General features: G+C 35.8%; 1 protein-coding gene and 1 long non-coding RNA gene across 5 annotated transcripts in view; one reads left to right on the top strand and one right to left on the bottom strand.

The window, feature by feature from the left end:
• The first annotated feature begins 6,725 nt into the window (after positions 1–6,725).
• The window catches only part of LOC118266600 (Ca(2+)/calmodulin-responsive adenylate cyclase), an 80,717-nt gene continuing 62,737 nt past the window's right edge, over positions 6,726–24,705 (top strand). For 3 of the 4 annotated variants that reach the window (XM_050703003.1, XM_050703002.1, XM_050703001.1), the window contains exon 1: positions 6,726–7,045. The gene's annotated coding sequence lies outside the window, so the exon portion shown is untranslated. The remainder of the gene's footprint in view (positions 7,046–24,705) is intronic. The other variant, XM_050703004.1, reaches the window with a different exon arrangement.
• LOC126912169 (uncharacterized) overlaps positions 16,054–24,705 on the bottom strand; it is a 242,111-nt gene continuing 233,459 nt past the window's right edge. The window contains exon 2 of the long non-coding RNA XR_007706796.1: positions 16,054–16,178. This is a non-coding gene — a long non-coding RNA (uncharacterized LOC126912169). The remainder of the gene's footprint in view (positions 16,179–24,705) is intronic.

The raw sequence follows: 24,705 nt of genomic DNA, 5'->3' as shown, positions 1-24,705 counted from the left end.
TTCGCAGATAACGTATGTGCTAGTACCACAAACTGCATATTGTAAATGCATCGATATTTCGTGTTGGCAAGCTATTTGTGTTGTTTCGTTTGTAGAACATTGAAGATGCTCTATATGGAAGTTCAGTAATACAATCGAGAACCACATCAATTGTGGTCTTGGTTCTTGTTTACGTTAAAGTTTTTCCTAGAAATAAGTATGGGGAATTTTAGGAACCTTCAATTAAAATTGTAAATAGATAACCCATAGTTACTGACGCATTTACATGTTCGTTTATTAAGGAAATAACAGAAAACTTTAGGTGTTTAAATCGCTTTGCTGGTACGTAACAATAGTAATTACTAATAAATACCTATCCTACCTATCCGTGTAAATAGGTTTCAGTTTTATGTCAATTATTTTTGTCGGGTCAATAAAAGTATCGTGATTCGTGGCGTCAATTGACTGTCTGGGTCACGCTGCGCGCCTAGGAATCGACACAAACATAAATCAAAATTAATTAGCTTTGATTAATGCCTAGTTTTCGAGGATACAAGAGACAATGTCAAGAGCAAATACCTAAGTTTTTAAAAGCAAATAAAAATTCTATTGTTTCGTTCCGAAGCAGGATAAATCATACAGCAACATAAGTAATGCAGGAAATAGATGTGACGCCGGCCGAACCTTTCCAGATCGTTCTGAGAGGTCGTTGAGGAATAATGCATTAGGAAGATTTATACAATCATTAGCATTCGTGCAGGTACGCCGTCAATGCCGTACGATAATCTGTGATGCTTCTTACATCGACAACAAGCGCCGAGAGCGACGGGCTCGAGAGATGTGCATCGAATACCGCCCGTTCAAGGTAGAGGCTGAACTCCGACCTTCTGATAACTGCAGTACCTAAGCATTTTAGAAAATAATACGGGATTTCTTCTGTAAACGAGGTTTGAGTAAACGAAATGTGGGATTTATAGAGTGTTTTTAAGCTATCGATTGTTAATTATAATGATGGTAATCAGCATTCAATGGTAGTATCGTAAGTTGCGGACGGATATAGCGATCGTTCCGCACTGATACTATACCCCCGAGGTTCGTACGCTGCTCACAGATATTTATGGACCAATTTGCCACTGTCAATGTTTGCATTCCATTAACTCAAGGAAAAGTGTTTGTGGACAAGCAGTTTTATTTGCTTAGCCTGTCCTAAGACAATAACAACATTCTTTTTATAATTTTGTTTGAGAAATTATGCTGAGGTTTGAGGTTAGCTTTGTTTCATTGGATTGGACAGTCAGAAATAAAGTAATAAAGTTACTGGGGAAAAGTGGTTAGTTACAATTTTATCAAATTTAGGGATGAATGCAGAAGAACTTACAATAGGCTTACCACCTTTTACAGGGGACTTATAACACAAATGGTGAAAAGTGGAGTATATTGAAAAGCGGAATTACGTGCCGAAATGTGCATCTCTGCCTACCCCTTCGAGGGTAAAAGGCGTTACGCAGAAGCACTTCTAGTGTTATCTCTATTAAGTTTTGTTTATCTCTTGACAAAACAATTCAGATTCTCTTAAAATCTTAATTAAGATCCACATGCACCATAGGATTCACAAATTAAAACTCCAAATTCGCTCTACAAAGATAAGCAAGAAAATAACCAATTCAGCATTGTATAAAAACATTTCATCAAATATAGGACAAGTATATCCATAAAGATTGTAAATTTTTCGCGCCAGGGATCAAGATGGAATATTACCGACGGCGCCGTCGTCTGCTAACAAATTCGATTTTATCGGAGTCGACGTTACTCTCATCTGCTCCTAAGTAACGTCGATATTTGACCAATGAGCCAGAGATTGCATGGGTTCATAATGTAAGATTACAGCTTCACAATATCTAGGCAACAGCTGTTCTTGATTGAGAATGAACATAAAATATGCTCTCGTTATAAAATATTTACGATACAGCTGTCTTGAAGTGTATTGGACTTGTCTACAAGTTACTTTAAATGTTGTCGTCCTTTGTTCAGTGTTTAACAGGAAAATTGAGAAAGTGAAAATGTTTATTGTAGCTAAACTAGCAGAGACAATGTGTACTTAGAAATAAGACAACAATGAAAAACAATAATTAAAGTACGCATTAATGTCTATCGAATGTACGAGTCATTTTTTATTGCATTTGAATCTATACTCCGAGCTCCGTCTTAATTATTGTGTTATCGGCTTACTCACGTAACTGTTTGCCGAGGAACTCGACTAGTTTCAACCCATGCTTGAGGTTTCTCGTGAAAAAGTTACGTGAGTAACCCGATAACATAGTATGTCTCGTGAAAGTTATAATAAAATTATACTCTATCTATACTTCTATGATCCGGAGCTGCGGACAACGTAACAGGTTACCGTGGCTTCGGCTCAAAGCAGGAGAAGGAATGGGGTGGTTTTTAGCTACGATCAATAGGAGTCGAGCAGAGCAGGGGAAATCGGAAGTAGCTAGTTTCTAATAAGGCAACAGTCATTTGTTTATGTCCCTTCTTTCATGAAAAGACCGTCGTACATATATTTCAAAATTGAATCTTATTACGGCGCTTTAAGAGATTTTGAATTTACAAATCTAATAAATGTTTTAAAGTGCCTTCCTTGCTTGGGCTGCATCCGCTCATGAATAATTCTTTTAACAAATATAAAAGTTTTGCCTTGTAGTAAACAAGACCGACTGCATAATATTCATTTAAACTTAAGGAACTGACGACTGCCTGTATAATAAGCTAGAAAAACATTGAAATATTTATTTTGAAATAATGTGCAACTGCTATGAATGAAAATTTTTAAGTAGGTGTACTTTTAAGTTAGTGGGAAGTTGTTCTACTTAACCTAGTTTAGGATTTCTTTGAGTATTTAAAGTGAATGTGATTATAAACATGTTTTTGTACTTGTAATAACTATCGTGAGACATACTAAATTAACTAAAAAACACTGTTTACTCAGGTACATTAATGGAGAAAAGCTCTACTAGTTTCGAGTCACAGAGAGATTGCGGCGACGTAGTGCAACCACTCTACGTAAAGCTTTTCTCCATTAATGTACGTTTTTGTTCATTTACAGTATTTCAGTTCTATAACAATGCTAGATACCACATATTTTTTAACGACTTAAAAAAAGGAGGTTCTCAGTTTGACCTGTATGTATGTTTGTGCACGATTACCTCGCGTTTGCCTGCACCGGTTTTGATGCGGTTTTCAGCATAGTATTTTTCAGACTCAAGAGAAAGTTGGTAGTTCGCACTTTAAGTGTAGAAGGCGGTTTCCTTTATTTAAATACAGTTTTCCATTCGCGTATCGATTAGGTAATAACTTGATTTTTGCAAATCTTCTACTATGACTACATACTTATCCGCTGCGACTTCGAAAAACAACGACCGAGTTCTAATTATTTTGTTGCTATCTACCATTGATGTTAAAGTAAGCTAGAAAACTCGTTAATGCGAGCCTTTGTTGCAGCAGTCGCTGTAGATTGTAGGTGCAAGTTAGTAAAAGCAAAAACTGCAGCGGCTCGTCGAGCGCTTCGTTATGTGAATAACTGTTCACTTAGTACAAGTTTGCTTTACGTTATACGTAAACGAAACGAAAGCGCGTTCTGCACTCTGATTGGTTAGTTCATTTGCGCCGACCAATCAGAACGCCGAACGCGTTCTCGTTTCGTTTTCGTTCAACGTAAAGCGAACTCGTTCTAAGGGTACTGAGTACGGTGTCTCAGTAAATTGCTGGCATATATCCGCGTGGCAATGGCGCCTAGTACTTCGGTCCTACGGCACCAACGTAACGTAGGTGTTGATGAAACTAATCAACATGTGATGTCGCATGCTTAATGGCTTTAGCTTTGACACTGCGGCCATTAATTTTATCTATGTTTTCAAACAAAGTTGTTTTCCTCTAATTAAGTTTACGTGTGTGTAAAGTGAGAGAGAGTTTTGGCTTTTCTTCACATACTTACCTACCTAGATTAAATAAGAAATCTGTTGAAGTAGAAAAACCCTCGTTGGCCGAGAGGTTGTAAGTACGACTGTTGATCAAAGGGTCTCGGGTTCGATTCCTGGGTCGGGCAAAACATTACTGGGCTTTTTTCCGATAGGTATTTGAAAATTTCTCAATAGTAACGGAGTCTCGAATTGTGCCCAATATATGGCAATAGACTCACCCCCTATTACATGAGACTTATAACACAAATGGTGAAAAGTGACTATTCATTGTATAACGCACCTCTGCCTACCTCTTCGGGGATAAAAGGCGTGACGTTGAATAGAAAAACCAGTAACTTCACTTATTTGTGTAGGCTGTAATTTAATGTAGGTAAATTATGCCAAAAGTTGTGACACACCAAATATCTGAAGAAAAACCAATAATTCAATGTAATTGCCTGTTCGCTGGGAATAATGACCCTTTATCTATAACATTTACCATTACAAGTAAGTATTTCATGTTGTTTTCACTATCAAGGAGTTTGAACACAGATAGTAGATAGATAGGTAGAGTTTGAGACTTCCCAGCCACGTACAGGAAAGTTAGACAAGGTAAACGTACGAATCGCTTGTTACCTTGCAAAATTCGTATGATTGGTCTTCAAATAAGGGAGGGCATCAACCGCAATGACGTCGGTGCCGGCTATTTGCGGCCCAGCTTGAATGGTAGCTGTCAAATAGAAGATTAGCAGGCATATGCACGCACTTGTACCTGATTTAATGCACGCTGTGCACTGCACAACACTTCAACTCACTGTGCTCGTAACAATAATATTGTTTGCATTCATTGACCCGCTTATAAATGTAAATTGAAAGCAATTGTGGCGAAATGAGAGAATTAACTGTACGTCCCATTAAAATATGCGACAAAAATGGGCATAATTGTTGACGAAACAGTGTGGTCTGTATGGACTGTGGGTGTTCATGTTTTAATGTGATTATAATGTATGCCTTTTCCTTGATTTGGCCTTGTATGGGTTGAGCAAATATCGGAAAAATACATTAAACATTTTCATTCTTTATTTACCTTTTTGTAGAATGAATGCAGAATTGATTCATTGGTTTGTTACCTACTTATGTTTTTACTGTAATTTTATGCACCGCATGACGTAATCGCTGTGCTGATCTGTCTGGACCTATGCGAGAAAAAATCTGTCTAAATCTATTTTAATCTATAACTATTTTATACTACAATCTATCTACTTTAAATCTATGTAACGAATTCTGCTTCCTTCTTTAAAAAATATTCCTAAAAATACAGGTATAAAGTACGAAAAAATTGATGAATAGGTAATTTCTACTACGAAAAACCTACTAGGTGTATGTGACTAACCTAGGTCACCTAAAATCTTAAACTTTAAACAATATTATCAAAGTAAATACGTAGATAGTAAAAAAATTTACTTATGAAGAAAGTTGCTTATGGTCTAGCTAGACTAGACAGGATGTCTGGTTCACGACCTACTTTTAGGAATAAACTCTCACGATCACCATTAGTCTTATAGGAAGACATAGATATTTAGTATCTGGAAAAGTATTTCGATACCTTTGGGTAGAAAGGTCGTATAAACCATTTTGGCCAATTGAGTTATACAGGGTGTAAGCGGAACGCTCCCGAAAAACGCCACAAATTGTTTATGTTTTTATGATTTTAATCGTTTTTGTGTTTGTATTATTCATGCTATATTAAAATTCAGCATTAGATTACAACTATTATTACTTAAAATAAACATTGAATTCTTCATTTTTTTTTTAAATAAACCATTTAAAAAAAAAATTTTTACCATCACCTGTTTGCGACGTTTGGGAGCGTTCCGCTTACACCCTGTATATACCATTATTCTTAGTTTTTTTTTCTCTATCGATCTGTATATATGAAATGTAGAAATTCGCCCAAAAATGGCTAATACGACCTAAAAATTTTCGGTCAGAGCCTCTTAAAAAAGGTAAATTTCGAATGATTTAAATTGTTAAGATTTAAAAAAAAATCGAAGTGTCTAGGTATGTAGAATTGTAGACTAATAAATAGCTGTTACTCCGATCTACTAATTTTATTTATTTTTTTAACTTTGCTTGCCTAACCTGAATACAGCAAGTTCTGTTTAGTTGCATTCTGATGGGTATATTTTTAAACTAAACTGTGAGTCATAATACATATCATACATACCTACTTACTTACTTACCTGTCCTGTCATCGAAAATGGTTCTAAGAGTTGAAGCATCCATTAGATTTAATGCGGAAAAATATTTGATTGGTATGACGAGGTAAGTTTGGTACTCAGGCGCAGATCACCTACTTATTTGGATATTCACCTATTTTCATCTCATCGACTAAAATAATTTTCTAATCTTACCTGTGATCTTACACACAATTTCTAATAGGTAAACAAGTATGCACAAACGATAATAAATCAGCTCATCACGTTTATAACAGCTTTAGTATTAGTACTTATTAAAAATTTAAAACAGTTCATAATACTTATTCACTTACTTATCCTAATATAATTAAATTAGTAAAATAGTTCTTGAGTTCTATTAACTTTGTAAGAACACGTAGGAGAATCGCAGCAATCAATTTTAGAATAATTAGAAAATTAATATTAAATCAATTCATTGTTTATTTTCATTCATTCACTTCAATATTACACTACCATTCAAAGAAGGCGTGCACCCCCTGCCCCGCGCACACCGCCCCGCACCCCGCTTGGCCCGCGTCATGAATATCCGACCAAACGAACGGCGCGCGCCCGGCTCGCCAGTCATCGAGCGGCAGTCTTGGGAGATGCTATTGGAGAGAAACAAAAAAATACTAACGCTATCGTTCATCTGACATGCGCGTAGTTATTTCTAAATACTGACTAAAAACAAACGAACCAATTGGATTTCAGTGATCGAACAAAGTGACAGTGCAGTGTTGACATTAGATCGGCTGCAAATTCGCTTATTCCGCGTATGATTTAACCGTTTGGTGCAGTGTTTATGTTGGGTACGCGCCGCCCGTTTCGTCCGGCGTGCTGGAGGGACGTCGCCCTCGAGGATTCCTATTAGAGGTAAGGCGCTAAGATGTTGATTATTTTAGCTTTTGTTTGTACGCGGCAAACAACAATGGACAGCGCGTCTTAGAACGGTGCACGGTGATTTATAGCCCACTGAAAGCCGGTTCCTACCCCAGGCACGTTACGAGGATGACTTCAAATAAATCCGGTTACTTTGCATTAAAGTTAACTTCAATGGAGAAACTAACCTTTATAACTTTGTAATGCTCAGTACAAATAATTTCAAAGTTACTAGTTAGTGAGTTGTTCAATTAGTTTTCTTAATCAAATTAAAAATTACTTTAGAGGCTAGTTACTCACGAACTTTTAAAACAAATAAAAGGATTACGCATGGTTATTATAACCTAGTTATGAATTAATACTTGAGACCTAAAAGTTTTCGTATTTTTTATCGCTATGTAGTGACCCCCGCGAAGTCTATTGTAGGTAATAAAATTGTAAAGGATAAATTATATCATCGAACAGATTTTCGATTATTTATGCTATAGAGCATACATCCTACTTAGTTACAAGTTTTCGAGGAATCTGTTGTAACATAGTCTCATTGTCATTAGGCGATGTTAGAGCCTGTCTTGTTATTAATCTGAAAAATAATTTAAATGTCAAAAATGTGGGTGGATCAAGTTTTGCAAGTGTTAGATAAAATTCGGTTTACCTGCTGTTTGTATGCAGATAAAGATAATGATCCTATATCGAGCGTAGGTAGGTACTTTTAATTTGCATAGAATAATCTTTATGATCATAAATTCATGTACCGAAGCAAGCACGTGTTGCTTTAACGAAGTTTAGGGTTGAGGTGAGGTAGGTTGTACATCAAAAAGTACTATAAAAACCAGTCCTTCCGTATCGGCGGAGATAACAAGAATATTTGTAAGTGTTATTGGCGTATCTTGTGTGCTGCAACTGGCTTCGGACGGGTGGTAGGCGGGTACCGAGAGCGTAACCCAGTTTCACGGGTCACGCTGCTGAGCGCTCAGCTCACCCGGCGAAATGCTCATTCGCTCGACAACTTACTGATACAAGCCTATTATCACGCTTTAACAATAAAACAACGGTCGTGGGCGTCCATTTATTAAAAGAAATTATGAAACATTTTGTGGAATGACTAGCTACCTAAATAAAATTTGCATTATAATTAAGCTGCATACATATTTTAAGTTGTTTGAATATTAATTAATAGTTTTTTTATAACATTTTATTTTTAGACTTGCATAGGTTTCCGAGACAATGAGTGCAAATAATTATACTAATTAATTACTTATACATATTATTGTCTAATGTAACATGACTAAGTTAATTTTCAATGTTAATCCTGAAGTTCTATTTTCGTGTAACTAACTATACCTAATTGTTTTACTGACGTGAGTAGATTTCGAACATTGTTTGATTATTTCGAATTTAGAATGGTGAAGCTTAGAGCCGTCGGCCAATCATTGATTGTTTGGAATAGAATCATTTTGAATCTGTGTTGTATTTACGGCAATCTGTAATGAGTGATTGACAGCAAAGGGATTTGATCGACGGTTACTAAAAGTCTTTGATATAATCAAAGCCATAAGTATCATATTATAGCTGAAATTAAAAACCGATCATAATCTAAAATTGCCGGGATTGATCAAATTTTTGGACAGAAACATTGTTGAACTTCGATCTTAATCTTGGTTTGAGATTAATAATCGCGGATGTTGGTTAAATAACGTTCATGAACATAACATGAATTATTGTTTGGGACTTGAAAGGTTTTTGACTAACTAGTTAACAACAACAATTTTGTTTTCGTTTTAAACGAAATATGGAGGCCCCATTACCCCTTCCCAAATCTTTGCAATCCATGATTCCCCAACAACTCTAAAATTGCTAATCCTAAAAGGCCGGCAACGCACTCGTAACGTCTCCGGTGTTCCGGGTGTCCATGGGGGGCGGCGATTGCTTAACAGCAGGTGACCCGTTTGCTCGTTTATTGGCTTATACCATAAAAAAAATGTGTACCAAACATAGGATTTATTTTAAGAACAGGAATGTAAACCGTAACACGTACCGTTTTGTCATGGCATCATTATGAAAATTAAATTCCAATACTTGATAGAATGGTAACAATAAAGCACGAACTATGAAGTCATTGGCCACGATGCGTGTGTGAGTAAGCGATTTCTGGCCACTGGCTATTGGAACTTAAAGATAACAGGTTCTGTCATGCCCACTCGTCTCTAATTTATTACTTCAAATATGTAAAATCATTGGATTTGATGTTGGTCTTGAACTTGTGACTGATTCTATTTCCAAACATCTTTAGGAACCAATAAAAGAAGATGCTCCATCGAGCAACCTCCTATTTTTGACAACAATGGAAAACTGAGAAGACGTCTTGTTAGCTGTTTCTTGGAAAGTTGTGAATAGATTAGGAAATGAGGGATTCTTACATGACTATAATAATGCGCCAGTGGTCACCATCACGGCACATTTAAAGTGCCACTGGGTCTTTTAAGTTCAGAAGCCACTCCGCAACGCCTTTTTTTAAGGGGGGAAAATAATAAAAAAAACTTCTCTCGCCAGGGCGAGGCTAGAGGGAGTGACAGACTCTTACTGACTAAAAACCACCCTGATCCTACTCCTGCTTTTCGAGCAGGAGCTCCGGTAAACCTGCTAGGTAACTAGTCCGCAGCTCCGGATTAGGACTCCGCAACGCCTAATATAATTTTTGATACATTACTTACACAAAAAACTCTGAGAATGCAATGAACGTCAATGATCGATCAAAGTGTTTAGTGGCAGTATCAACATAACCAGTTTGGAAACAAAACCAAATAAAATGATTCATAGATTCGAATGTCAATGCTGTTGCTAGAAACAGACGCAGATGTAATAACAACTGTAAATCATTAGATTTGTGACTGTACTGCGATTGTTTGGTAGGTAACTCTGGTTTACGATAGTACCTAGTTACAGACCGATTTATTTTGAACACTGAACTAAAATTGGCATTTTAGTGCCTTTAAATAGGGCACTGTATTTATCACTTGTGTGCATAGCGCGAAACGATGCTATTCGATGATGAAATAGTAATTAGAGACGGCAGCTGCTAATTTGTACTGTACTGCACTCGAATGCCCGCCATCATTTTTTTAAACTCAGGAAAAATTTAAAATTGTCGCTACAATGTAATCGCAAAAGCAATATTCTGGCAAATTTGTCGGCAGTGCAACGTGATAGATATTTGATAGCATGTCGCCTCCCCTGCAAACTGTGTAAAACTCGATCAGTGTCAGTTAGTAGAGTGGTGTGTTGAGCCCAGTTTATTGCTGCGCTGGCTGGCTGCATCCGGCTCGTAAAATTTTAAATGTTTGCCTTTGGTTCCACTACAGACCTATATTAGACCTTACTCTGTGTTTTGTTACACTTTTGATGGCCATTTAAGTACCAACCTTCTGGTTTGATTCCTCAGCTGTGTTTACACTTAAACTGAATTAATTTAAACTTTGGTTTTATAATTTATAAAGACAACAACAATTCCAAAGTAAATGTTGAAGTAATTCTGATTACATAATTAATTAATAAAACTTGTGTAAGTCTTGACTGGGTAATTTCAACGACTTAATATTTGGGGTACATAATTTTATCGCCTTACCAAATACAGTGGGATCAATAAATTAAAGATTTTATGTTCGGTTTGAGCATTCACTTAACACCAAAGCATTGATTTTTAAAATTCAGTAAGTACCTAAATAAATGTATGTATGACGTACTCGTTATTTTCGCTTCTGTTGACAAAAGAGGTGCTTACAGAGGCCTTAGGCAGTTGTCCCACCAACGGCGAGTGAACGACTAACTATCGGCTATTTTCTCGCTCAAGAAACGTACAATAGATATACTTTCCGTGTAAACAAAAGAGATGCATATACAAATAGTTGATCGCTGACTGTTCACACTGCCGGCGAGTGCTCGCTTCACTTGTTTGTTTTTGTTTTCACTCGTTTTCACTCGTTTTTAGTTCTAGCTCTACTCGTTACTCGTTCATCGTTGCCGGTGGGACAACTGCCTTATTGCTAAAAGGATTGTGAATAAAGAAGCATTAAGCTAATCGTGTTAACAAACTCACAATAAATTGAAATAGGACCACACATAAAGCACAAAGAGTACAAAATTGTTAAATATTTACGTTTGACATACAAGCACAGGATGGCCTCCAGTACCCGATCGCCTTGAGTCTTAACATTTTGTTTAACACAATTGCATGGTTTTGTATAAACTGTAGCTATACCCTTTAATGTCTTCCACTCCATTTCCTGACTACGCACGCCTACAACGAGTCACGAAGTGTGAAATAGAATTTCGACTCGAGAGTAGACTTCCAAATTATCAATAACAGCAAGCATTTCTTATTACAATAAGCTAGTTAGTAAGGTAAACTAATGATTGGGAATGGAAAATAGAAATACTTAGAAATTACTATTCCTTTATTAACGTAAAATCAGAACTCGGAACAAAGAAGGCCATAGCCTGAACTTCATTAGTTTGTGGTAGTAAACCAATAAAGCTGATATTTCAATGCTTTATGATCTGAATTCTAAACCATTAGACGTAGTCTTGTGGCTTATAATACATACGTGAGTTATGAAAAGTGTTCAGAATACTAACGCTCTCGCCCAAGAAAATGCACTACTCGCGCGATTCGTTCACGTAGAAATTTCTTTGTGCAAAGAATAAACCGAAGAAGGATTTGGCTTTCAAAGATTACACTTTTAGTCGTCAAAGGGAACTCACGTCGCGCAAATGTTGCGTAAATATCTGTTAGGCACGATGTGAAGTGTGTTGGTTACTTAGGTACTGACATTTGGTCCCGAAACAACTTTTTATATTCACTTTGTTCTTTGTCTTTTTCGGTTAAACCCGACGCGATGCTGAGATTTTGGAATCTTGCCTCTTTTGAAGGCGCCCGATTGTATGATTGCTGTCATTCAAGACAACACTTTAAATTGGAAGCCACTAACCTAATTTTGAACTCGGCTATTGTCCAATTGAAAGTGCATCATAAAATGTTAAGTAATGGTGTGTGTACTCTATGTATTTACTACTTTCTAGCAGTAAATTTGTTACTTTATTGCCCAATTGCCACTGAAAGAGGGTTCGTTTTTGTGACCAAACAAGGAGAGCACTCAACTCACTAACAGTTAAAAGTTTTAGTAAATCGTAAACCACTTCAATCCTCGGATTAGTGAACAACTTTCTCTCGTGTTTTCTTCTTAGTTCAACAAATACGTACCAAATTGCTATATTAAGCTGAAATCTATATTAAAATATTCATTCTGTACACGAAGTTTATGGCTGATCTCGGGAAACTTGCAAGAAGCTGCCGCAACAGTTTAGGAAGTTTCTTGTATGGATATATGAACAGTTGGTTGGGGGCTGCAGGGCAACATACATATTTCAGGTGCTTTGCTCATAGAACGATTTATGGTCTTAAGCAACTTGGCTATTGTGTCATTATAACTTCGGAATGATTTGTCATTTAGATGGTTACAACTTGATTGGAACACATACAAATAACATAGTAAAGTAAGTTTTCTTAATTAGTGTCATTACAGCATTTGCAAAGCCATTGATACCCATCCCATAAATTTCCTTAAGATATTCCAGGAAATCTTGATCGGGAATCCTTTGGCTACAGGCCACTAATTACATTGAAAATTAATAGATTCCGGAACCTCGGTAATTGTCCACGGAGAGGTTTCGTTGATTTGCCGGTTCGCTAAACGAGTCTGATTAAATTAATGATGATAAATACAGAATTTAAGTAAGGCTCACCTCGATTCAATTGCCGTTATTGTACCCTTGATCCGTATCGATATTGTAATGAAACCGATGTCACAATAATACCCGTAATTTCAATATACATAAGGTTTTTATATCTAAATGCTGCTATAAGTAATATGACTTTATTTAACAGGTTATATTAACCGAGTTACAAGCCGGGCTCCGTGAAAAAAGCGTTTATTTAAATTGCGACAGACTGGATATTAGATTTTGTGCGACGAAGACGTTTTTACGGGAAAGTAATTTCGTGTTAATAAAAGTGGGAGTTTCGTCTTATTACCGTATTGTAATAATCAGGTCATCAGTCATCGCTGTAGACTACAAAATTTAGAAAATGTCAGCGTTTTTTTAAATTCACCCTAACTAATTAAATATTTTTGATGTTATTAATGGGCCCAAAAATTCAATTAGCATTTATAAAAGTTGTTGATACTATCTTTACTATTTTAATAACTTAATTTGTCGAGGGGAGAGCATTGCATGCGCTGTGCATACTATGTAACACGTAACACGTGGACGTCAGTAAATCCATCGAGTAGAGTTCGGTATCCTTTGCCACGTTTTATGGCAGATCTAAAAATACAGGGATCCGACCACACATGTTAGCTACGTGTTGCACTTTATTTTTATAGGATCTTACAACATTTGAACGTTTGAACTTCGTTTCTGTTACTCAATCAATATGAAGATCTTTATGTCTACTAAAAACAAAAAAGGGCAGACTCCATTTAATTAAAGAATGAGACTTAATCAAGCGTCTGCTAAAACTGCGATTAACAACCAAAATTAAAATGTTGACATCAAATTATTTTCAACGAAGCATTTGATTTTATAACCCTTTAATGTTTTTAATTATACATTTTGAAATCACTAACACCAAAGTGCTTTGGTTTTTCAAAGAATAATTAATTAATCGTCGATTTACCGTTTAAAATGTTGTTTATTTTGTGATTTAACGGTTAGTTTCTGTTTACTTAGTTCACATGCGGTTTAAGCAAGATAAACGGAGGGATAAGCTCGTAAGTGGTCCAGAGATAAGCATTACAAGATAATTACTGGCTGTTCCAAATACGTCTTCATTGTATAAAGTAGATAATGGATCTCTAATTGATTAACTTTTTCTTTTCTAAACATTGTATTGTCTACCGTTTTAATGATGTGGAACTATTGAGTTAGATTGATATAGAGCACGTCATGCTTGTTTTCTTTAGAGGTAAACAAAACAGTGAGTATTTGTTCACTCTGTTTTCTGACGTCGTATATATCCTCCTAATGAGGTACGGATTCCCACAACCCAGGAGCGAACCCAAATTCTGACGCAATTTCAAATTAACCCCAATAATGCTTGTCAGATCGGAGACCGGGGGATCGTTTTTAGGGATTTTTGGTATTACAAATTACATGTAGGACAAAGCCATATAAGTCGATGAAAATAATATCATAAGGATATATATTTAAGGTTGAAATTGTCAAAAAACAATATAAAACCTAATTTGCTCCGTTTATTCATCATTTGACCTGTAGGTTCTATTCCGAAGTTTTTGTAAAAACCTGTATACCTAACCTAGACCTCTTTCATATATTACATAACAAGTTCCTGTAGGCGTAAATACATGATAATAAACGGGTGTAAAGGGAACAGGTACCTTGTAATGGAAAATAGCCCTTAATGCTCCATCAACGTTTCTAATTTAAAAAATAATAGCGTACTTAAAAGAATATGTGAAGTACCGTTCAGTATTATTTACTCGAGCTATAAGTCTGTTTAGTGTGCCTCTGTTGTTTGTTTATGGCATAAGTGTGAAGTTAGCGCGAATTAAAAAAATAAATACCGGAGTCCGTCTTATTATTTACGTGTTTTAGACAAGACGTGTGAAGTTAAACTTTGACATTTTGACGTAAATCCAATCAATCGTGTACGTCATTGGTTAAATGTTTTCATTAAAAAATACAGCACAAAGTAATTGGTTAAACGTCTAATTGGACAAAATACAAACGGAAATAAATGCAGTTTAATTAAGTACAAAGAATGATTCATTAAATTTATTTGTACGCTAACTTAATTGAAGCTTCTTGTAATTATACATACGCTAAAAACTATGAAAATTTTAAATATTTTTGGAGTTTGCTGATTTGTTACTTAGTGAGATAATGTGGATTTGATGCCTGGTTTAGTATGTTATCATTGACTTGAATTTCTGCACCTCGGATTTTCCTTTTGGATATAGATGAATATTTAATGTTATTTCCCTTAATTTTTTTAGTAACTAATAAGGTACTATGTACTATGCCTTTCCAAAACGCTTTGTTAACCGTTAAAAATTAAACAGTTTCGTTCATAAGTAGTTATGAGTGTGACTAATTCCAGTGAAGTCATATTATAGTTAGCAATATCCATAACGATAGCGATAAGAACTATGCAAAACCAACACCTACCTAGATAATTTGTAGGCGAGAAATAATCTGTCTAGAATTAATTTAACCGCAATACATTCTTATATAGGTTAAACGGCTTTACTGTATAGATGTGTGATTTTCTATTGAATACTAGTTAGCTTATAGTTTGTGGGTTTGCCTGCATGCAGTTTGGATGGTTTTTTTTCAAGTAGGTTTCCTTGAATTTAGCAGATAAAACATTTGTTCGTTTTATCTAGACACACGGCAGTGTGTCCGCCAAGTTCGAGAAAAAAAACCGACACACCGGCCGTGGGTTATATTACACGAACCATTTCGGGCCAAGTTCGACCCACCTATAACTCAAAATCTATTTTATCTACGCATTTGAAATTTCTAGTATCTGTCGGGATCTACTTACTTATCTAAAATACAAAATTTCATTAATGTACCTATTGTAGGTCTTGAGATATTGACGTCAGAAAATCGCTATTTTTACTATACACTCACTGACTGACTCACTCACTCACTCATCAAAAACCTAGACCACTTCCAATGGTCGTATTGACTTGAAATTTGGCATGGAGGTAGGTCTTTAGGTCAAAGTAAAGGAAAAAATCTGAAAATGGCCAAGTGTGAGTCGGTTTTAAAAATAATGAAGGTGTAAATTCATACCCCTAAGGAACTAAAACAAAAAAATTATCTATATCTTCCAATGGTCGTACCGACCTAAAATTCGTTACGAAGGTTTGTATTTAGTTAAAGTAAAGTAAAATAAGAAAAAAAGAAAATAAACCTTACAAAAATAAATGAAATCCCACCCAAAACATAAATGTGAAAGGCTGCCAAGTTCGATAATATTGGAATGCTTCGCCCATAAAAGAAGTGAGATCTAAATAAGTACCAAGTTCCATACACAGACCTCAGTTAAAAATGATATAACTTGGCAAGTTTTAATAGAAAATTATATACTTGACTCATTGCGTTTAGTAGGTTTATAACAAAGTGTGTGAAAACTTGCCAACTTGTTATATCATTTTTAACTGAGGTCTGTGTATGGAACTTGGTACTTATTTAGATCTCACTTCTTTTATGGGCGAAGCGTTCCAATATTATCGAACTTGGCAGCCTTTCACATTTATGTTTTGGGTGGGATACACCTTTCTTTTTCTTTTTGACGACTTACCAATAAATGACCCCTGAATAAGAAACTGAACATTATTTAGAAATAACGAAGTAACCTGAGCTTGTAGCCAAACGCCACTCAGTGCTAGTTTACGAAGAGAGTAGAAAACTAAATTATATGGAATTTGACACGTGGCAAAATCATCCCCATTTTTTTAATGGTGGAAAATCCTCCTATGACTTCTCTCACCTTGGGCGAGGCGAGAGGAAGTGTCAGACTCTTACTGACTAAAAACCACTCCGTTCCTACTCATGTTTTTTGAGCCGGAGCCGCGGTAAACCCGTTTGGTAGTCCGTAGCTATCCCCATACATTGAGTTTTCCCACTCTCTCGGGAGACAAGCACAAAAGTGGCACTTGGCTACTGTATTAGAACTTAGTTATACTCCCTGAAAACTTAATAGATTCCTAATACTGACATAGTATTTAATACTCACCTATTATTATTAGTAGACGGAGTCTATTAATTGCTATCTTTCACAAACAAACAAATCTGTCTTCTTCTTAATATAAGTTGAGTGCAGATAAGTGTCAAATCGCTGTGACATAATTAGAGGCTAGTTTAATAAAGGCGCTTTATTGACAGGCGACCAGTAAGGTGTAGTTAATCTGTTTAACACAGGCGCATGGTTAATGCGCTCGTGGAACAAGTGTGTTGTTTTAATTAGATAACTTGAAGTGGGTCTCGTAATGACGGTCACCTGTCACCGGCTCACTAGCCCGCCATAATCGCGGTTATGTATGAGCTAATTATATTGCTAATTGATTATGATAAATTATTTTAATTGCCCTGTTGATTTAGTGCGTGTTGGAGTGCTAAGCTTGTATGCTTTAAGTTCTAGATAAAACTTTTTTTGCTATCAACGGTGGGCAGTGTGAATTAGGTACCTATGTACTACATTTTGTTAAAAATATCAGAATACTTTTTCTTTAGATGTTTCGTAAAACTCGTAAATTATAATGTCGACTTTGCGAAGCACTACCGTGCCCCCAGATAATGTCAAATCACCATTCCTTTTAAAGCTATTTGACTAGTTGTTTCACCTTAACCAAACAATCTTTAGCATTCATTAAACACCATAAAATGATTATTTCCATATAAATAAGAAAATGCTAATGCGTAGGTAACAAACACGTTGTCGTAATAATGGTAATTGTTTTGATTGGTCAATTTCTAGTCTTTGTATTGCCAGTATATAATGACAGTTAGTGTCATGTCATTCTGACATTTACAACGGTTTTGTTTCAAACGTAAAGAGATTGGAAAGTAAGTTATGTATCGTATTTATTACCACATAAAATGGCCGGTCGTGTTCAATAAATCATTAGAATCAGTTCCAATTGACATTTAAGCACGGCACTAAGATACCGTCAAAGTATTTTGTATGAACTGATATGGAATAACGGTTTTGTATTGATATCAAACTTTGAACCATAACAAAGATACTCTATTACTAGTAATAGGAATAAACAAACCGTTTTTATATACAAACATATATAAAAAATACGGAAGTATGTATCTATACGTACTTGATGAACCGACCTAATGAAAAAATGTATGTGTGTACGTCATCACATTCATGTTTTGCGATAAGAAAGATCAATGTACTGCTGTTTCACTTTATTTTTATCTTTATCAGATGCTAATTATAACAAGTATTGTTAAAGACACGTCTAGTCCAATTACATCTTTGTTTTGTAACAAAGATAAATGAGATATAATATACAGCTGGGGGGTCAAATGTAAGGACAAGTTTACAACGCAAGGACACAGATTCATGCCATCAGATTACTCAGAATTTGACTACTAGCCAAATAAAACAAGTGTCGCTGTGACAGGGCCAGCAACCATGTCAACAGGATGGTAACTACGTTTTTATGATGTAAAAAATATGGACATTCAAATCTACATTACTAACGCCCGAATACTCAAACACTACTCAATTTTAAGTTGTACTTAAATATCGTGCTATCTCTGTCAATTTATAAAGAATTGATAGGGACAGAACTAGTTTTGAGAGCGTCTTAAAATTGAGTAGCGTTTGAGTATTCGGGCATAAATGAAGCAAAGATATTCGTTTGGCTTCTAAATATTAGAGACGACGATTGAAGTAGCAATAATAGGATTTTGAAGCTTTAAAAGTCTCAACGTTTACTTGTAATAGAAAACGGAATGTTTATCGACAGACGTTTCTCGATGAATTTCAGTAATTGGTTCTTTAGTGTTTACTTTCGTTTACGGGCGACTATTCAGTAAAATCTTCCCACATCCAAGCAATTTGTACTTTGTACTGCGCGTTGTCTGTCAGCAAATGAATTAAAAGAACTTTATTTACTAGACGTTTTTGATGGTCGAAACATTAGTGAATCAGGGCCACAACATCATTTATCTTGTGGATGGCCACTAAAAGTTATTGTTAATTACATTAACAGACTAAAACCATTGATAGATTAACGTGGCGTAAGAAGTATGTGGATTTGAAGATAAATTGCTCCATGTTGATATTTATGTCGGTCGGTTTAGTTGCTTTAAATATTAGATCAACAATGTGGGCGTGTTTGCGTGATATATTATTTTTGTACACGGAAGCAATGTTATTGCAGTATGAATATCCCTCGGTAGATATTCATATTCCGAGGTGACATTCTATTTCTGGTTGGAACAGCCCCGCTAGTCTGCGATGACAGATCCTCGTGTATACACAGAATATTTTAGCATTCCCATGCGAAATATAATCGTCATTCGTCATCTGTTGATGATGATATCGCTCGTGCAGCCAATCATAATGTAGACGTCCCAATTTGTTTTACGATGTGTTTACGACTGGTTCCATATCCGCGTCGTTCTTAACGTTATAATAACCGAGGAATTGAATGAATCAAACGAACGGCATTTTAATTTTCTAATGGGTCAGCTTCAATGTTATTGTTAAACAAGTGGTCCTAGTACATTGTTTCATTTTGAATAACATCCCATAATATGACATTGTTTAACTTGTAGGCTGCAGTAGTAATCAGGATTGTTTGGTCTACCCAGACCCACGTCACTTCGGTCTAGTTCTTAGCTCCATGGACCCTTACGTTACAAGAAACAAGAAAACGAAGTCTGTCTACCTTTTTAAAATATTGACTGTCACAACTATATGTACCAACAAACAAAAGAAAAAAAAAAAGTTTGTCAGTCGACACCGGCACCTTACCAAGGTTAGGTTATTAGAAGAATTTTAGGTGGTTTACCCGAGAATGAGTAATACTATGCTTCTGGCTCGTTATTCCAGTTTCGTAGTTTCAAGTGGGTTCAATCCCTGGGTCGGGTAGAGTATTGGGTTTTTCGAGTTCTCAGTAATGGTTCGGAGTTTGTAAGTGAGGTCTAAGTTTGGTAATGGGATCGCCCTCTACTATTATGGAACTAATAGTATGACTACAAAAACATGCTTATTTCTTCAGGAAATCGCAAACTAAGCATTGTTAAAAGTAACTTATAACTACATATTAGAGTACATTATAATATTTATGTTATGTTCAGCTAAAGATTTCTGTCTGTATGACTCGACGAAAACGTTTTGCGGATATTTACGTTAACAAACGGATATTTGCACTTTGCACTAAGGGCGAGATAAAATTAGACATTTATTTACACGTTAACGAGAGTTTAAGTTGTAGGTATGTATGTACGTTACATTAGTGGTGTTGTTTTCCTCGTTTTCAATGTAATATGTTGTTTATGTAACATACTTGTTACATAGCTTCTTGTAACATAGAGTAGTAGTACACGTGTATTTTGACTATTAAAGTTTAGGGATTAATACAGGATTTCTTTTTTTTTTTTAAGTACGGTAAATCATCTAATGGCTTCTCCCGCCTTAAGCGAGGTGAGAGCGTGTCAGACTCTTACTGACTAAAAACCACCCCGTTCCTACTCCTGCTTTTCGAGTTGGAGCCCCGGTAACCCGCTTAACCGTCCGCGGAACAATACAGAATATGACAAAGAATTAAACATGATTTTCTGTGATAAGTTTTATGTTTCTGCTTACTGCTTTTTTACATTATAATAACTGCATCAATCTATCTGGCTGAACAGAAACCTTATGTTCAGCTGCAGTTATGACTTGTGTCCACTAGAAGAGAGAAGTATTAAAATTGTTCATTGCTTGTTGTTTCCTCATATTGAACGTAAACATACTTAACATATTTATGTAATTATGGGTTTTATAATTAGTTTATCGTGTTTCTGAGAACATCTTAAGCGTCTTGTTAATATGAATCACTAAATGATTCTGTCATACTCGGTACACCGGTGTACAGAACATAATTATGATAATGTCACCGTAATCTATAGCTAACAAGCTTTAACTATCATTACTTAATTTTATCTTAACAGTTAGCGTATCTGTAGTTGTACACGTATCCTTAACTGTTTACTATGACACATCTGTCATTACCTACAACTTTTTTGTAGGGACAAGGATAATGTTTGGCTTAATATTTATTGTTAGTGTTACTTTTTGCTCATGTCTTTGGTCTGTCATCGTTGTTGTTCTTCTTTTTTGTCTGTAGGCGCCAAAAGGCACGCTGTCTTAGGTATTATAAGATTTGTACTTAAAGGGTATCACTTGGAAATACCCTTGTGACTTTTTAGAAGGTCGGCGAAGGGAGATCTTTGTCAAAACGTGAATGTAAGATTATCGTCATCTTTATAACTAACTACCTGCCATTAAAATAATTCAATGTCTCCATTACGTCATTTGACGAATGCATGCATCCTTCACAAGCTACAGGCAGCTTACAAATGACAAATCTTGCTTAGTAACAATGAAAAGTGTCCACGGAAAGGCAACGTTAATCAGCCTATTGTTATTGACGAATGCTTGCATTGCATTCGTCAATTGACGCAACATGAACTACTGTTCATTAACTACTGCCTGGGTTTTATTTTATTTCTACGAAAACACTGGCGCCAAATTCTAAGCGATGACTGCCAGGATATCCTTCGACATCATATTTTCATACTAATGATTTAGCTTACAAAAAAAAAAAGGTTTTAATGACTCCATTATGATCCAAATCTGGAAAGTTGACAGCGAATGTTTATAGTCGTAGACTGTTGAATGGTGACCCGGTGCGATTCTTTTGTTTTACAGACACAGTTAGCGCTTGATGACGTCATAGTTTTATGTTAAAGTTACTATACTTCCATGTATTACATTGTCACTTCTGTCGATGTAAACAAAGAGCTCATTATGTCTGAATCTGTAATTAGGTCCATTACCATACTAATATCATCAGTAATGCGATTGCTGTACTTATCGCCTGCCCGTGCCACTGCATCATGAACGATAACTTTATAGATACCATAAAATTACACCGTTTGACAACAAATTGCATTCAATGCAAAGTAACATAATATTATGGAACTTTTTTTTATTAAGTAGCCGTTTTATTAACAGCAACAAAAACATTTATGATGTAATTAAGATAAGCTCAAAACCAGATAATTAATTAAAAACTGGATATGACGTGACGGCTTGTAATTAAACTTCGAATTAAAATACAGAAGTAACTTTTAAATTTACATGATGATAACATTAAACGTGACTGAAAGTCATGTTTCATTGTTACCGTAAGTAAGGGTTCTTAGGAAAACACAGAAAAGATTAGTGTTAAATAATAAATTCAAAAATATCGTCACGACGTTTATCCTCGAAAAGGTAGACATATGTGCACATTATGGCACGTAATGTCACTCTACAATGTACAACCACTTTTCACTATTTAAATTATAAATCCCATTTAATAGGTTATGAGCGTATTTGAAAAGACCGTGAGACTACTGAGAAATTTTTTTAAAAACCTAAAAAGACCAGCGATACTTTGCCCGACCCGGGAATCGAACCCGGCACCCCTTGCTTGACCGTCGCACTTGCAACTACACGGCCAACATGACGGCATTAGTGTTAGTTTTTAACTTTTAACTGAAACTTCATGGCAGCATTAATTTTAGATTTTAACTAAGCTATGATTTATATCTGCTCCAAATATGATTCTAAACCTGTTAAGGTATTTTGCTAATTGAGTAACGTTAATAAAAATAACATCTAAATTTTAATGCCTAAGTAGGACTTTAAATCTAATGAAGATGGTTGTTTCAAAAGAACTGTATTGATATGACCTAGAGGTGAAAATATACGGAATTAAGAATTGATCTTCGCGTGCAATACGTTGGGATTTGAGTGAGATATGTAGGTCACATATCGGTTCTCCGTGCAATTTATCTTTACTTATAGGATATTGGAATCTTACCCGCTGCATCCTCGGTTGTAATAACATACCTACGGAGCTGCGGACTACCTAGTGGGTTTACCGGAGCTCCGGCTCGAAAAGCAGGAGTAGGAACGGGGTGGTTTTTAGTCAGTAAGAGTCTGACACTCTCTTTCGCCTCGCCCAAGACGGGACATTGGAAGATTTTCCCCGTATAAAAAATCCCGTTGGTATTTTTAAAGTAAATCCTATACAAACGCTAGATTTTTCCTGTCTGATAATTAAGTATGTTTTTTGAATTCTATTCTGACTCGACATGTCTGGTTTCCTTAGTGTCGAAGGATATCTAGTTTCTGATAGTTGTATATAATTATACATAATATATTATCCTGTACTTCTAGTTAGTAAATAAATGTTAGAAAAACTGTGATATGTTGAAAACCTAATTTGCATTTTATTGTGTAATAAATTGAGTCGATTCTTTAATATATGCATGTTTTGAAGTTATAAAATTACTCTAATGACTTATTCTGACTTCAGAGTTAATCACTATTCCTGTATAATGGAGCTGTGGACTGTAAGAGTCTGGGGTTTTAGTCAGTAAGAGTCTGATACTCTTCTCGCCTCGCCCAAGGTGGAAGAAGTATATGTGTGATTTTCCCTCCTTAAAAAATCCTTTCATTCCATAAAAAGTTCAACTTCCACATAACACATTAAAAAATAAACAGGAACCGTTTCCCCTTCCTATATAATTATGAAATGGGACGCTATTGCCGTGGAATTATGATGATTAGGGGACACAGCAGGAAAATCAATACCACCTCGTTATTTGATTGGTATGTTAACCAGTTACTACTGAACTGTATCAAAGCTAGTATTGATTGCGATGCGCCCTGATTAGTTATGACCAAGTCTAATAGACAAATGGGAAATTACGTTTTCAATAAAGTCAACAGCTAGGTTAATCCTCAAGTATTTTTCCCACAAAAAGAAATCATTTCGGTGTTTCATGTGAACGGGAAGGTTTTTCTATAGCTTGCTTTCTTTTCGGGTCTGTCTGTTATCTTTCCTCGCAGTTATTCAATTCACGTGGGAAACAGCTTTCAACGTAAATGAAAGTACTCCATTATTTCTAAATTCTTTGACAGACGTACTTCCATTTTGGTCCCAATCTTGTCTTGTTCTTATAAAAACATCCTCTTTCAAGTTCCTGTCTTATAAGAAAGTCGATATTTTTATATCAAAGATGGTTTCGATCCATGTTCAATGTTTTCATCTTTTTACGGTTAACTTCATCTCGCACTTCTATGGATTCGGTTTCTCTACTTTTGTTTTGTTTGTTTGTTTTCATCTGAGTTTTATGGTAATGCAAGAACAAAGTTTCGACTGTTTTGTTTCTTTTAGAAAAGGATTTATTAATTAAAGAATATATTCTTACGTACATACATAGATATAAGCCAAATGTTTATACTTTATCAAAGTCCTACGTGCTGTACTGCGCTTATGGAAAGACAGACGTGATAAATTATCGTAATATGTCAACTATTACAAACCTCCAAGCAAACGGTATGCATTAGACTTTACAAATTAATTAGATTAATTAGTGCAACGTTTTTCTGCGTGTAGTTGCGCAGGTAATGCGGTCAAATACATACGGGCTTTATGAGTCAGCGGAAAGCAATTTGAACCGGCGAATGCACCGGATCTGGAGTTTGTAATAAAGGTATGTTTGGTCGCAACCTGCGCTTTCATTGACTGAAATTCATGAGTGCGGCTCGTGAGGGGCTCGAGTCGTCGGTCGGCGGCTGGCGTCGCGGCGCGTTTTATTCGCCACAGCTATGCCTGCCGGGTTTATTGACCCGGCGACCGTGACCCCCCTTCCCCTCTCCTACCATCTTCCCCGCGGGTTGAATCTGTTTTCTAACTTATTTGTTCTCAACCTCGTGTATTATCCGCCGGCTATTGCCAAAAACATATAAAAGGAACAACGTTGCTATACCTTTTATT

This window comes from Spodoptera frugiperda, chromosome 23 (assembly GCF_023101765.2).
Source record: "Spodoptera frugiperda isolate SF20-4 chromosome 23, AGI-APGP_CSIRO_Sfru_2.0, whole genome shotgun sequence".
NCBI lineage: Eukaryota > Metazoa > Arthropoda > Insecta > Lepidoptera > Noctuidae > Spodoptera > Spodoptera frugiperda.
This window is presented reverse-complemented; position numbering and strand designations above follow the sequence as displayed.